This window comes from Panthera uncia, chromosome F2, assembly GCF_023721935.1.
Source record: "Panthera uncia isolate 11264 chromosome F2, Puncia_PCG_1.0, whole genome shotgun sequence".
Taxonomy (NCBI): Eukaryota; Metazoa; Chordata; class Mammalia; order Carnivora; family Felidae; genus Panthera; species Panthera uncia.
This window is the reverse complement of record NC_064812.1, coordinates 46,063,666-46,077,734: the sequence shown is the minus strand read 5'-3', so window position 1 is coordinate 46,077,734 and position 14,069 is coordinate 46,063,666. Positions and strand designations below refer to the sequence as shown.

Sequence of the window (14,069 nt, the reverse complement as noted above, 5' to 3'; positions counted from 1 at the left end):
AGGTGTCCAATATGGCAGCCCCTATTAAAACGTGGCTAATGCAAATGAGGAATTGATTTTTTTTTATTTTAATGAACTTTAATTAATTTAATTTTAAGTAGCCATAGGCCCATATATGGCTAATGGCTACCATACTGGACAGCAAGATATAGACCATATTTGGGACAGAAAATTTAGTTAAGTTCTATATCTCTAAAGTTAAATTTTTTAAAAATATTTAATGAACATTGATGATATTTTCCTTCTGCAAGACAACATAAAATAATTTAGCAAACTTTACAACAATTAAATTATTTGAAAAAATCTCCATAAAGAAAAATTATTAAAATAATAATTAGGTTTAGCCCTAGCAAAGCAGATCTTCATAAATCATACATTAAAAATAGAAATATATAAAATTCTACCTTTATTCTAAAGCTCTTTTTAAAAACAGTGAAATCATGGTTTATCTGAAGAAATGTTAGTAACTTAAAGTATATTTTTTTACAGCTTCAGAGCATTTAATTAAGTATAAGTTACTTTCCTCCCCACCCCCCAAGTGTTAGTATCTAAATATTAACATAAAGTATGAGAAATGTTCAGGCAAGGTAATGGGGTTATTAACGCCTCTTATTCATAATAGCATATATTACTTAAATAAGTGGAATTAAGTGTATAACTTGAGTTAAAATAACAATTAAGAGATATAATTAGCATTTAAACTTTTTTAAAGTTAAAATTCCATGAGTTTAAAGCAATTATAAACCATATTTTTCATATATCTTTTAAAAGTACGGTTAATTAAAATATTTTTTGACTCTCGAGTTTTTAACTCACATAAAATATATGTGTTGATGTGCATAAGGAAGTATACAATGTACCTCACCACACAGAACAAGATGGAAAAATATCAAAATCTCCAAGAAAATAAACCATGGAAATTAGTGTGTATTTAACAGTGAATTAATTAGAGGAAAACTAACAGTTTTTTGCTCTCATTCTCCCAGCTCACCTCCATGGGCATCTTAGAAAGAGAAAGCCAGTATTCAAAGGGCCCTCTGAAACGAGAAAAGGGAGGTGGTTTGGATGGGTGAAGAATAGGAGATGGGATTTGGAGCACACCACAGAAGCTAGAAACATAGTGGAGGTGGTTTTTCCTGGTACTAGGGTTAAGTGAAAACCTTTGGAGATTTTAAGAACTGAAAAGATTTAAATGGCCCTACCCACCTATCCATGTTATTCAAAATAAAACAACATGGTAGAACACAAACTTTACAAGTCTACTGAGATTGTATTTCTTAATTGCAAAACCCTAAATAAGTTCACCAAGGTTAGACTTATGCTCATATTTTTGTGCTCCTGTTTTGCCAGATCCCTAAAGGAAACGTTCTGATGCCTTATACCTGATGACTTACTTAGACCTGGAAACACATGCAAATACCAGCTCCCAGAAAAGGATGTCCAAAATGCAATTGTACCTCTGATAGAATAATCTATGATTATTTGGTGCCAAGATTTGGTGCCAATCACAAAATTATGTGGTGATGGAAGATATAAATATTAAAAAAGAAAGGTCCTAGCACCCAAGCTTGGCACAGAATGCTGTCCATTTTCAAGATTTCAAGAAGGCTTGAAAGTCCATCAGAGGTAAACTAGACACCAGCTCACAACCCCAGTTATTTCTATCTACCTAAGACCCAGTGATTCTTAATTTGAGTCAGGGAGAGTGAAGGGAGTCCCAACAATTATTATGATTCAATCTCCTGCTAAGACAAGGAATGGGAGAGAAGCTTAAAAGAAAGATGCACTTGATTTAGGGAAGTAAAGGAATATATTTCTTAAATCCAGAAGTTGGAGGATCCTACTTCCTGATCTGACATTGAGGCTTACTCTGTCTTCTATAAGAATGTCATCACATTAGTCTTAGAGCAAGTCTTTCAATGAAGATATTGATCAATGTATTTGGGACAGGACTATAGACAAGTAGTATGACTCTTATGCTTATTTGGTAATAAATGCCTAAATGTGTAACAAAAATTAATCTGAGATTACTTCTCAGATTAAACTGAGATTACTGAGATGATCATGTAATGTAAAGTTTCAGGGTGTAAATGCATACCCTACTTTGGCATATAAACAATAGATAATAGGATATTCACCAAAATGAGCCTCAAATTCACTGAATGAAGAAATTGGCTTGGGTGGCTTGCAACATATTATCTTACCTATAATTTTAATGTTTATTAGTATATTGCACTTACTTTTATTTTGAAAAGAAACAAGAGGAAATGCATGGAAGTCAGTAAAGCAATAGACACTTGCCATCCCATCTTTCTAAATATTTATTTCATGGGGGAAAAAACAAAAATAAAAATAATTCAAATCAATTTGAACACTATTACAGAAAACTTAGGAAAGTGAACCATCAAAGTCCACTGTAATAGAGGGAAGACTGGCCACCCTACTGAGGTGTTATTGGCTAGTCTTAAATATTTTAAGAGAAAGGATAGAAAGAGTGTGCTTTAATGTTTAATGGCTAAATGCTTGTCAGATACAGTAAGAGAGAACAAGAAGAAGTGAAGATAATCATGCTAAAAATCCCAAAGATAAGTAGTTGGGAAAATGATAATTCTTCTTTTTGATCCCTCATCAGCTGACTCATTGCCTAGGGGAGTTTTGTAATGTTGATCTCCTGAGAGACAGCCACCCACTGAGAATATATAAATTAGTAATGAGCAAAGAATCAGCAGATGGAAAGAAATCACAGAAAAGGAAGTAAGGACTTTCACTGCACAAATTACAAAACATAGGGGAAGATATTTTCCCAAGAGAAAGCAAAAGTTGGATTGGCTTGGTTAATCAGAATTTACACTCGAGGAATGGATATTGTTATACTAACAAAAAATGAAATTAGAATACTTAGTGTCATTCCTGATAATATTGGGTCACACTTAAGGCATCCTAGAGGTCTGGTTAAATTAAGGAAAGCCTCATGGCTTTGCTATGTGTTTGCAGCCTAGTAATAGTTGCTCTGTAGTCAAAATATCCACCTTAATGGCAAAGAAATAAGCATTCTAGAAACAAAAGACATATTTAATTGGTTGGCCATGACTGAGTTTATCAAGAGATACAAAACTCCATCAGAATTACTAAAAGTACTAAAAGGACCTCACTAATTAATACATTATGGAATAAAAATATGCTATCACAATCACTGTACACCCTACAATTGGTAGAAGTATGTTCATAGATAACTAGCTTCACTTGAGCCATTCACCAACTAGGTAGACTTTAGCCATTAGCAATAAACTAACTAGAGGAGAGTTGTAGAGAATTATGAGAGAGTGAAAGGTCCCAAAGGATAAAGTTGATGGGCAGTAAAATGAAGCATTTTTGGAATATAATCATGAAACCAACCCTAAACTCCAAAATTAACCCACCAGGGGAAAACAAGTGGGGAACAGTTTTGAAATATAGTTCCCCAACACAAAATAAATAAAGCTGAAGCTGGCTTGAAAAAACCCTACCTGAGAATCCCACAGCTCCTTAACACAGAGGTGACAAAGTATTCTAAAATACATATCCCAGATAAAATCTCTTAAGACACACACATATAGGAACTTGAGTAATCAATTTATCAAATGAAATTAATATCTAAAGCATGTTCGTATCAAATAGGTAACTTAAAAATATTTTAAACTGCTAATTCCTATTCCAGCCATGACAGGACATTTAGCATTGGGCTTATTCTTTCACCTTAAACAATTATACATACATGAATCAACCATTTAAAATAATCAAGCAACAGTCATCTCAGGTCTGTGATCCTTGGGAGAAAGGGCACATATACATGAGTTCCAAACTGCAGCATAGAAAAGTAGCCTGAACAAAAAAGCAGTGTTCTTGCTGGGTATGGGAAATAAAGATCAGAGCTAAGGGCTGCTGAGACAATGGAAACTTTCAGGATAAGATACTAGAGAAGAGTATGCCATACAGAGAAGTAACTCCAGACATCTGCAGAGATGTCCATTTGAGTCTTTGGATCAATACTCACCTGCATACGTTCAAGACCACAAGACTGCAAGACTACATGAGGCTTGGTGGAGAATTGTTACTACGACAGTAAGGTGAATGAAGGAAAGACTCAGTGATCACCTAATATTGAGAGACACTGAAGTTTTTATTAACTATAATAATATTATTTAGTAAGTGGCTTCACCAAACTCAATGTACATGCAGTTGAGACCCCAGAAAGACAATACATTAAAAGTAGAATTTGTTTTGGTTGCAGGTTAAAGACTCCTGTAAACCTTTCCAAACAGGCTCAACAAGATAAAATTTATCAGACAGGAAATTGCTGCCAGAAAAAAACTCAACACTCTAAAAAAGATAAAAAAAAAAGTAGGTTCTCAACAACGGAGTATTCACAATGTCCAGAATAAAACCAAAATTACTAGGCAATCAAAGAAACGGTAATATGACATATAATCAACGGAAAATGTCTATGAAAAAACAACTAAAAATGAATAAATACTGAAATTAACAAATACTATGGCATTAGAAATATATTAAAGGATTTAAAGGAAAATATAGACTTAATAAATAAATGAATAGAAAATCTCAGGAAATAAAAATTTATGAAAAACCCAATGAAAATTCTGTATTTGAAAATTCCAATACCTTAAATGAAAAAAAATATATTACTGGATCTACTTAATAACAGTTTGGACACTACAGAAGAAGAGACAGACTACCAGAACCTATCCATACACACAAATACAGAGAAAGAGACAGAGAGACAGAGAGAAAAGACTGGAAAGTAAAATAGAGTCTCACTTAAAAAAAAATCTCATTGACATCTGGGACAATATCAAGGAGGATAGCATACATATAGATAATTGTGGTCTCAAAAACAGATGTGAGAAAATGGAGAAAAAACATTTGAAGAACTAATCTTTGAAAATTTTCCAAGTTTAATGAAAACTGTGTAAATGCACAAACCCAAGAAGCTCAATAAAACACAAGCAAAATAAACACAAATAGAACCACACAAAGGTCTATCACAATCACATTGCTGAAAACCAGTGATGAGGAAAGAAGCTTAAAAACAGCCAAAGAGAGGAAAAATTATAGTACATAGAGAGGAAAAATGATGAGTTACCTTTTCCTTCTCATCTGAAACAGGACATAATAAGTCAATGGAATGACAAATTTAAAGTGCTGAAAGAAAATAAATGTCAACATAGATGTCTATATCTAGCAAAAATATTTTTCAAAAATTAAGGTAAAATAAAGACTTTTTCAGACAAACAAAAATAGAGTGAATTTGTTCCCAGCAGACCTGCACGTCAAGAAATGCTAAGGGAAATTCTTTAGGTAGAAGGAAAATAACACCAAATGAAAAATCAGATCTATACAAAAAAACAAAAAGCACTAGAAATTCTAACTATGTAGGTAAATACAAAACTTTTTTTATTTATAAACTTTCTTAATTGATAGTTCATTGTTTAGATCAAAGCTAATAACAGTGTGTTTGGGGAGTTATGGCATTGTAGAAGTAAAATATATGGCAGCAATAGCAAAATGAATATTAAAAAAAAATCGGAAATTGTGGCAGCATAATTATAAAAATGTAGTTTTCATTCTCTAATCCCCAAAAGGATTGTGAAAATGATGAGCTATCACCCCATGATTAGCTTCTGTTATAGGGCAAATGATATTTTTAAGTGTAATTAAGGTTACTAACCATTCACCTTAAATAAAAAGATTAACTGTGTGGGCCAATGTTAATTACACAAGCCCTTTAAAAGTAGACAGTTTTCTCAAATTTTCGCAGAAGAGGAAGTCAAAGACATTTGAACACAAGAAGTATTAGGTTTACTGTTGCTGGCTACAGAATGGTAGTGGTCAGATGGGAAGGAATGTGGAAGGTCTTGGAAAATGAAAAGTGACCCTCGGCGGACAGCAAGTAAGAAAACAGGGACCACATTGGCACAATAGCACAGGACTGATTTTTGCCAGAAACCTAAATGAGCTTCACAGCCAATCCTTTCCCAAAACTTCCAGATAAAAGCTCATCCAGGCCAATTCCTTGATTTCAGCTCTGTGATAACTTAGCATAGACCCCAGGCAAACTCCCTTGGACTTCTGACCTACAGAACTGTGTGCTAATGAATACGTGTTATTTTAAGCCATTAAGTCCATGGTAATTTGTTAAGCAGTAATTGAAAACCAGTAGAGTATGCTTTGTAAAGTTCTTTTATCATACAGAAAATGATGCAAGATTATTCAAAGATAACATTATTTGTTTTAAGTTAAATGTGCATCTTGTGAGCCCCACAACAATCACACACACATGCACAAAACAGACATAGTTCAGAATCTAATACTTGGGATAAAATAAAATACTATCTTCTATGAATTCAAAAGAATATTTTGAGCATTCTTGGATGGGAGCAATCACTGTGTATCACTTGTTTTAGGGCAAAGGACAGCGCCTGGCAAATAGTGGGCAGTCTTTAAACATCTATGGAATGAATGAATAAATGAATGCATAAATGAATATTCAAGTCCATGAGTTAAGTAACAAAGATCCACCGGTGTGGTTCTAGAACCAAAAATACCTGAATGAAGGCATCTTTTTGCCTATGAGCAATATGAAGAATAATCAGAAGGGAAATCACCACTTGAACAGAGAAACCAGTGAAGGCTTAGGCTTTCATTATTTATACCCAACCTGGTTCTAAAATGGATTTAAATTCCTTGACAACAGTTAAAAGACTGCACCAATAATAAAGATAGAAAATCAAGTACATTAAATATAAATGTTGAAGGATCCATTATAAATAAATGGAAACATACAAACACTCCCTGCTTTTAGAGACAGGACATATAGGTTCTGGGCTTAACACTGTTCATACTGGTTTTTTGTCATCATGCTACACACAGTGGGAAAAACGTCTGTATACTTGCAAAAGTTGCAAATCTAATTATAATATGCAAGGTCAAATAGCAACCCAGAAATAGAAACTGAGATTTGAAGAAAGTGCTTATATCTCCAACTAGTGCATAGTGCATGAGGTGAAGCAGCTTTTTAGCAGAATCAGCTAGAGGTTTATAAACTCCACATTGCTCATGTCCTACACGTGTAAGCAAACTTTCCACACAACATAATCTCTAATAAATGGTAAAGTGAAGGGTGAAGGCAAAGGAACAGAGGTATCGTAAGTGCCTGTTTTGGATAGGAGAGGACCTCTCTAAAGACCTTATCAAAGAGTAGCACGTATATTCTGTTCCCTTTGGGAGAATTCCTGGCACAGGGATACAGTTTGCAAGAATGTAGACTAATATACTTGGGGTCTTGGCAGTGCTCTGGTTTATTCTGGATGCTACTGCCTGCGATGTTTCAATTACTCTGTAATCCAAATCCTAGACCTGCACTTTCACATAATTGTGAAAACGGTTGTGGCTCTTCATATGTCCACATATTTCAGATAAGAATCTAAACTGTCTCAAGTTAACATTATTAAAGCATGCAGTCTTTCCCTTCCCCCCCCATTTCACATAAGTCTACCTTTCCACAGACCTACTGGAAAATGCAAGGTATGCGTGGCTCTCTGCATTTATGCAAGCTTGGTCTACCTCTGAACTAATGAATCTAGATCACTAATTAACAGCCAGGTGCAGGGTGTTTTACTAAAAAACAAAGTGACTTGATTAAATGCAAGCTTTTGAACCACATACAATAGAAGTGCATCTTCTTTAAATTAGTGGTTCTAAAGCACCTTTCTCTGAGGATATCCTACTGGGGAAATGAGCACAATCTTTAACCAGACCTTACATAATTCACACTAATTAAACAAGTAGTTCATGGGTTTGAACCCATGACATCGAGTTATAAATTATGTAATTTAAAAGCTGCATTCACTTCTTCTTGTAACTAGAAACAAAGGAGAGGCTACTTAGCAGTCAGTAGACACAAACTGATATTTGTGGTCCCTTTAATATTTAACTAGTGGCTTCACTTTTTAAGAGGTTACTTACCAAATATGAAAAAAGGAAATAAATTTAGAGATACCACCAAACTTCATTTGGCTGGAAACATAAGGCTTCTATAGTACACCTGAAACTAATATAACGCTGTACGTTAACTAAACTCGAATTAAAATAAAAACTTTAAAAAAAGAATCATGGGGCACCTGGGTGGCTCAGTCGGTTAAGCGTTGGACTTCGGCTCAGGTCACGACCTCACGGTCCGTGGGTTCGAGCCCCGCGTCGGGCTCTGGGCTGACGGCTCAGAGCCTGGAGCCTGCTTCCGATTCTGTGTCTCCCTCTCTCTCTGACCCTCCCCCGTTCATGCTCTGTCTCTCTCTGTCTCAAAAATAAGTAAACGTTAAAAAAAAAAATTAAAAATAAATAAATAAAGAATCATATAGTAACTAATATACACAGTAAGTTAATCCTCAGTTATGTGCTAAGTATTGTGTAATATACCAAGGATACAAAGATGAAAAAGACGTGATTCCTTCTCTCCCAAGTTAGTCTAAAGAGACAGAACAATGAACAATCAGTAAGTTCAGGAACTGCGTTAGTTGCTCCAAGACGTGGCAGTGATCAATGATTTCATAAAGTATAAAACACATGAGCTGGAGCCTGAAATATAATTTAAATTACCTACTTTACAGGCAAAGGAAACTCAGTGAGCAAAGGCAGAATGATGTGAAAATGAGTCCGGTCTGGAAAAGCAGAAAGGATTGGGTAAGTACGGAGAGAAAGAGAAAAACTGCCTGTTGAGGAGGTTGACTCAGTGAATAGACAGAATATAGAAGACCTTGCTAAGGACTTGAGACATTTTCCTGAGGGCAAATGGGAAATCATGGAAGAGTTTTAGACAGTTAAACTAACATGACCAGAATTAAGTCTTAGAACACCATCACAGGAGTGTGGAGGCAGGACTGAGGAGTGAGAGACTATAGGACCAAAAAATGAAACGAAATTAAAAGGCCAATTAAAAGATTTATTACTATAGGTCGGATAAGAGTTGATAGGGGCCTAAAAATAAATGTATAGCTGTGAAGACAAAAGGGGAAACTTAAATTATGTTCCATAAATAACATTTCTAAGATTTTTATACTTACTGCGATTAAATTGCAAATTCCTAAATGCATGGTTTCTATCACATAATCATTAAAAAGACATTATTAACACAAATGGGCTTCACATTAAATAACAATTATATTTATGTATAATGCTTTGGGATGAGATTATTAAATATTTAAGAGTATTAAATTTGATAACTTTCTCACAAACATTTGTTTTTCCCTTATTAGCGAATTCCAACTCTAGTGGAACATTCAAACTCATACTACCCATCTTTGAGTCACTGAACTGATACAACATTTGCTACCACGCTAGTGAACAAAGGAAATAGTAAAGTAGTATCTACACATCAGTGGATAGTAAGAGGCTACTCACTACTTACCTCTTCAGTATTCATGCGGGGGGCTCACGCTGATATGGTTTACGCTTACCAAGGCGCTTCTCATACATCATTTAATTGAATCATCCTAACAACCCTCAGAAGTAGACAATGTTACAGGTTTGTTTGTTTTTTTTTTTTTAATTTTTTTTTAACGTTTATTTAGTCTTGAGACAGAGAGCCTGATGCGGGGCTCGAACTCACGGACTGTGAGATCACGACCTGAGCCGAAGTCGGACGCTTAACCGACCAAGCCACCCAGGCGCCCCAACAATGTTACAGGTTTTTTTAAAAATGTTTCTTTATTTTGAGAAAGACAGAGCAAGAGCACACGTGAGCAGGGGAGGGGCAGAAAGAGAGGGAGAGACAGAATCCCAAGCAGGCTTGGCTCTGTCAGCACAGAGCCTGTCACAGGGCTCCATCTCACCAACCACGAGATCACGACCTGAGTCGAAATCAAGAGTAGGATGCTTCACCAACTGAGCCACCCAGCCACTCCAATATTACGGTTTTGTTTTTTTTTTAATGGACGCTCAGAAATTATGTAACTTCCTCAAAGTCACACAGCTAATAAGTACTGGGACTCAACCCCAGATCACGTTATTGCAGTAAAGACAGCCAACTCTCACTGAGTTCTCATTGGATGTTAAACATTGTATTAAGTACCTTAGTGATATTATGTTATTCCCCACGAAACCCCTCTGAGGTAAATGCTAACACACTTATTCCCACTTTATGAATAAAGGGAAAGAAAAGAAAGGAGTTTGTATAAATTGCCTCTGCTCACCAAACCAGCAATCAGCAACACCAGGTTCCAAACCCAGGCCCTTGAACTAAAGGGGCCACACCCTTCACCACTAAGCTGGCCCAACCACAACCACCTGCATTTACTCCTATCTAAAGAAAAGCGATTACTCAGTAAACTAAACCCAGACATAATGTTGAATTATCCCCCCAGATCTGTAGCTAAACTGTAGGTTCATATATTCCTTTCTCAATACTTATAAACTAACACACTCCAAGCATTATCTGTAAGGCTTTTCTGGAAGGCTACCATAGCTTGACTTTTTTCCAGAAAAGAAAATCTGACAGTCATTAAAATGAGCCACTCTAAGCTTCTCTTGCTCCTGACTAGTTAATACATAAAATAACTTACAGTCTATACTCAGTTTCCACAACAATCGTTTTACACATATCAGGTAATTGTGATCTTATGCTGACTACTTTCTGCAAAGAGGTTGAAACTAAAACATAGGTGCTTATCAGAATCAAACACTTAACACACTGAAGTGGAATGTGACAAGGTTTTCAAAACACAGATATTAATGGTTTTCTCTAAGAAATGTTCAACTTACCAGGGCATCAAAACTCATAAAGAATATTACCTCCAAAGCCTAACAGTTTAGTAACTTCTCTCTCTTTAATTATAAGATTTTGTAAAATGCCTAGAGGCAGGAGGAACACAGAGCGTGTCCTATTTCCCTGCTTTCCTGCATCCTTCTTTTCCTATGGCTAGAGCAATAAGCAAGTTTCTTCTCATTTTGTATATCTCTATTTATACATTTATCTCAAGACAGTTATACAAATGCCAGAAATGTCACAGATAGATGTAGGGACAGAACAAGGGCCTTGTGAATGTGAGAGAATTATAAATAACTCTGCCTGCTTGGACCCTATTGTGGAATGGAAGAAGGTCCTCCAGATGGAGCCCCTCTCAAGTGGGTACTGACTTTGGCTGATACTTCTGCTTTTGTGCAACCTCTGCAAATCATTAATCTTTTGCCAACAGTTCTATGGACAGAGGGAACCATGGCCATCGCTTCCTAAAAAAAGATGAGCAATCTGGAGAATGAAAGAAAAGAGTGAGGAATAATGAATTCCTTGGAGGATGTTCTGCCACCATGTTCTAAAGGCAAACTCCAACTCTTTCCGGTTTGTTGTGTCTTCTATGAAGAACAGATATTTCTTTGGATCAGAACATCAGATAATGCACATGAAGACCTGGGCACAGGGCAAATCCTCAATACAGGGTAGGAAGAGGAGGAAGAAGAAAAATAAGATAGAATTATTGCTATACTTTTTTTAGATTCTAGTAGGAAGAGGAGAAAAGGATTTTGGATGCTCATTTCTGATTGAGCATGCTATATAAGACTAACATAATGCTTTTCCATGTGAAAACGTAAGAATTCAAGTTTGTCACTTTTCAAGATGCAAAAGATAATGGAAGAACTACACACTGACATTGAGACATCTTATTTTAAGTCAGATAAACTGCTAAGTTTTTCAAATCATAAATATTACAAAGTTAAAATAAAAATTCAAGAGTAGGGCACCTGGGTGGCTCAGTCGGTTAAGTGTCCAACTTTGGCTCAGACCATGATCTCACAGTTCATGAGTTTGAGCCCTGCGTTGGGCTCTGTGCTGACAGCTCAGAGCCTGGAACCTGCTTCAGATTCTATGTCTCTCTCTCTGTTCCTCCTCCACTCTCTGCCCCTTTCTCCACCAGAAAAACGCAGATTTTTAAAGAATACCAAAAGAGCATAGAAAGAGGAAAATACTTCATTTAAATCTCACTAGTGGCATGACGAAAAGAAAATATATGAAAGTGAAGATTTATTTCTTATAAAATAGGGTGAGAAACCCAAGAGTTGTATGGAAAACTTGGCTGAATTATGAAAGAAATGTTTTAAAAAGAGAAAGTAGGTAGCTCTTGATTTAGTGAAACGTCCTCAAAATCCAAGGTTACAGGAAGGATGGAAGACTAATCAAAAAGGATTATTGTGAAAAACAATGGCAAGTGTGTTAAATGATGAGTTTTCAGAAGATGCTTCACCCTGGAAATTTAACATCCTTTAAAGCTTCTCTTTCTGACTCACTGGTCGTAGTTTTTAATAAAGTCTGGGAGAAAGGGTAGATGAGTAATGTTATGAGTCAGAGGTTATTTTTAAGAAAGGTGATATTAGATTTTAAAATCTTGGCGACCTTTAACATTTTATAATGCCTGCTTTTCTAAATTATTCTGAGAAAGTTACCAAGGTTTACAGAAAAGTTGGCTGCTTCATATCCAGTGTGAACTATTAAGAAGCAAAATTTGGCAAAAGGTTCGGTTGTCTTAAGAGCAGTGGCAAAGCACTAAAACGCTTAATGCTACTTGGGTATTATTTTACTAAGTTTAGTTCATAAAACTAATTTTCTCAGTGAAAGAGTTGCTTCTTAAAAGTGCTGCAGACTTTTGGCACGTGCTATCAACCATATTAAATGGTAACTTCCAGACCTTTTTCTCTAAGATTTAGGTCAGGTGCTTTGCTTTAGATAAATCAAGATTTTGTTTCATAATAGCTTTGACAATTGTGATTACATATATATATATATATATAATATTTATATTTATATATATGCAAATGAGATACCAGTCTAAGCTTAGCAGTAAATTCTTTTTTTGTTAATAATAGATATTGATCATGTCACTTGGGAGAGAGTTCAGTTGTTACGATTTTATATTTTTAATATCTTCCTGTCAAAATCTGACAGATTTTTAAAAGTTTGTAATGATAGCTTAATACAACGGGCTAAACCTGGGATGCTCGCGTATAGATTTTAGCTGTTTGAGACTTCAGGTTGCTCCCTTATGGTGGAATCTGGTCAATTAAAGCTCATTTATCTAATGGTAAATTGTTCTCCTTACTATATACCTAATGGAAGTTCTTGACCAAATTGAAATCACTTCCAATCTTCATCCTTCATTTTATATGATTCCCGACAAGATGGAACTTTAAGAAACAGATTTGCAGTTTATATCCTTATAGACATTCATACACAGAGCTGCCCACAAATATAACCACACACAGAACATATCTATTTGCAAAAGAGACACTGTTGATTTGAAAAATGACAGAGGAATGCTGCCCAAGACCAAGAAAAACTGTGTTAGAATTTCATATCAATTCAGGTCTTAAAAATGATAAAGTTAATTCCAAAATAAAATTTGGTGAGTTGCAAAGCAAACTGTGTATCACTATATTTTTAATTCCATGAAAACTTTAAGAAATAATTTCTTTGTTTTATAACACACCATCTGTTAACTCAATGAAAGCAAAGTTTTAGAAATATTGTAAACTTGCTTTAGAATTTATTTTTTGAAGCAAATGAGAGAAAATTAATTTTGTTACATTTTCCACTCCGAATCTAGCTTTCTTACACCCCAGTGCAAATCCTTCCAAACTTTTCTACATGGGACATATCAAAAGTAATCAGTTTCTTGATTACTGTTGTGCATGGATGCACACCATCCATGCAAAAGCAACAAAGACTGTGAACTGAGAAAGTCTCCTTGTCGTAGAAACCCTGGCACAGTTAGAATCTTGAGTCGGTAAAGAAGTGGCAATCAATGTGACATAACTTGCGGGGGGGGGGGGGGGGGCACAAGGGCTTCTCAAAAATACACATTCCAATGTCAGACATTCATTCATCTTAATATAATTTCTTGAGATTGGGAAGGATCTTCCATTCTCTTTGCAAGAGAATCCATTAAAATTAAAATACATTTGAAAGGAAAAGAACTGATATTTATAGTTGGCATAATATATGCACTATTAGATGTGCTTTACATAAA

The 14,069-nt window shown here is 35.3% G+C and overlaps 1 long non-coding RNA gene across 4 annotated transcripts in view; it reads right to left on the bottom strand.

The window, feature by feature from the left end:
* LOC125924563 (uncharacterized) overlaps window positions 1-14,069 on the bottom strand; it is a 215,411-nt gene that overhangs the window by 53,333 nt on the left and 148,009 nt on the right. The gene's annotated exons all lie outside the window — the stretch shown is intronic.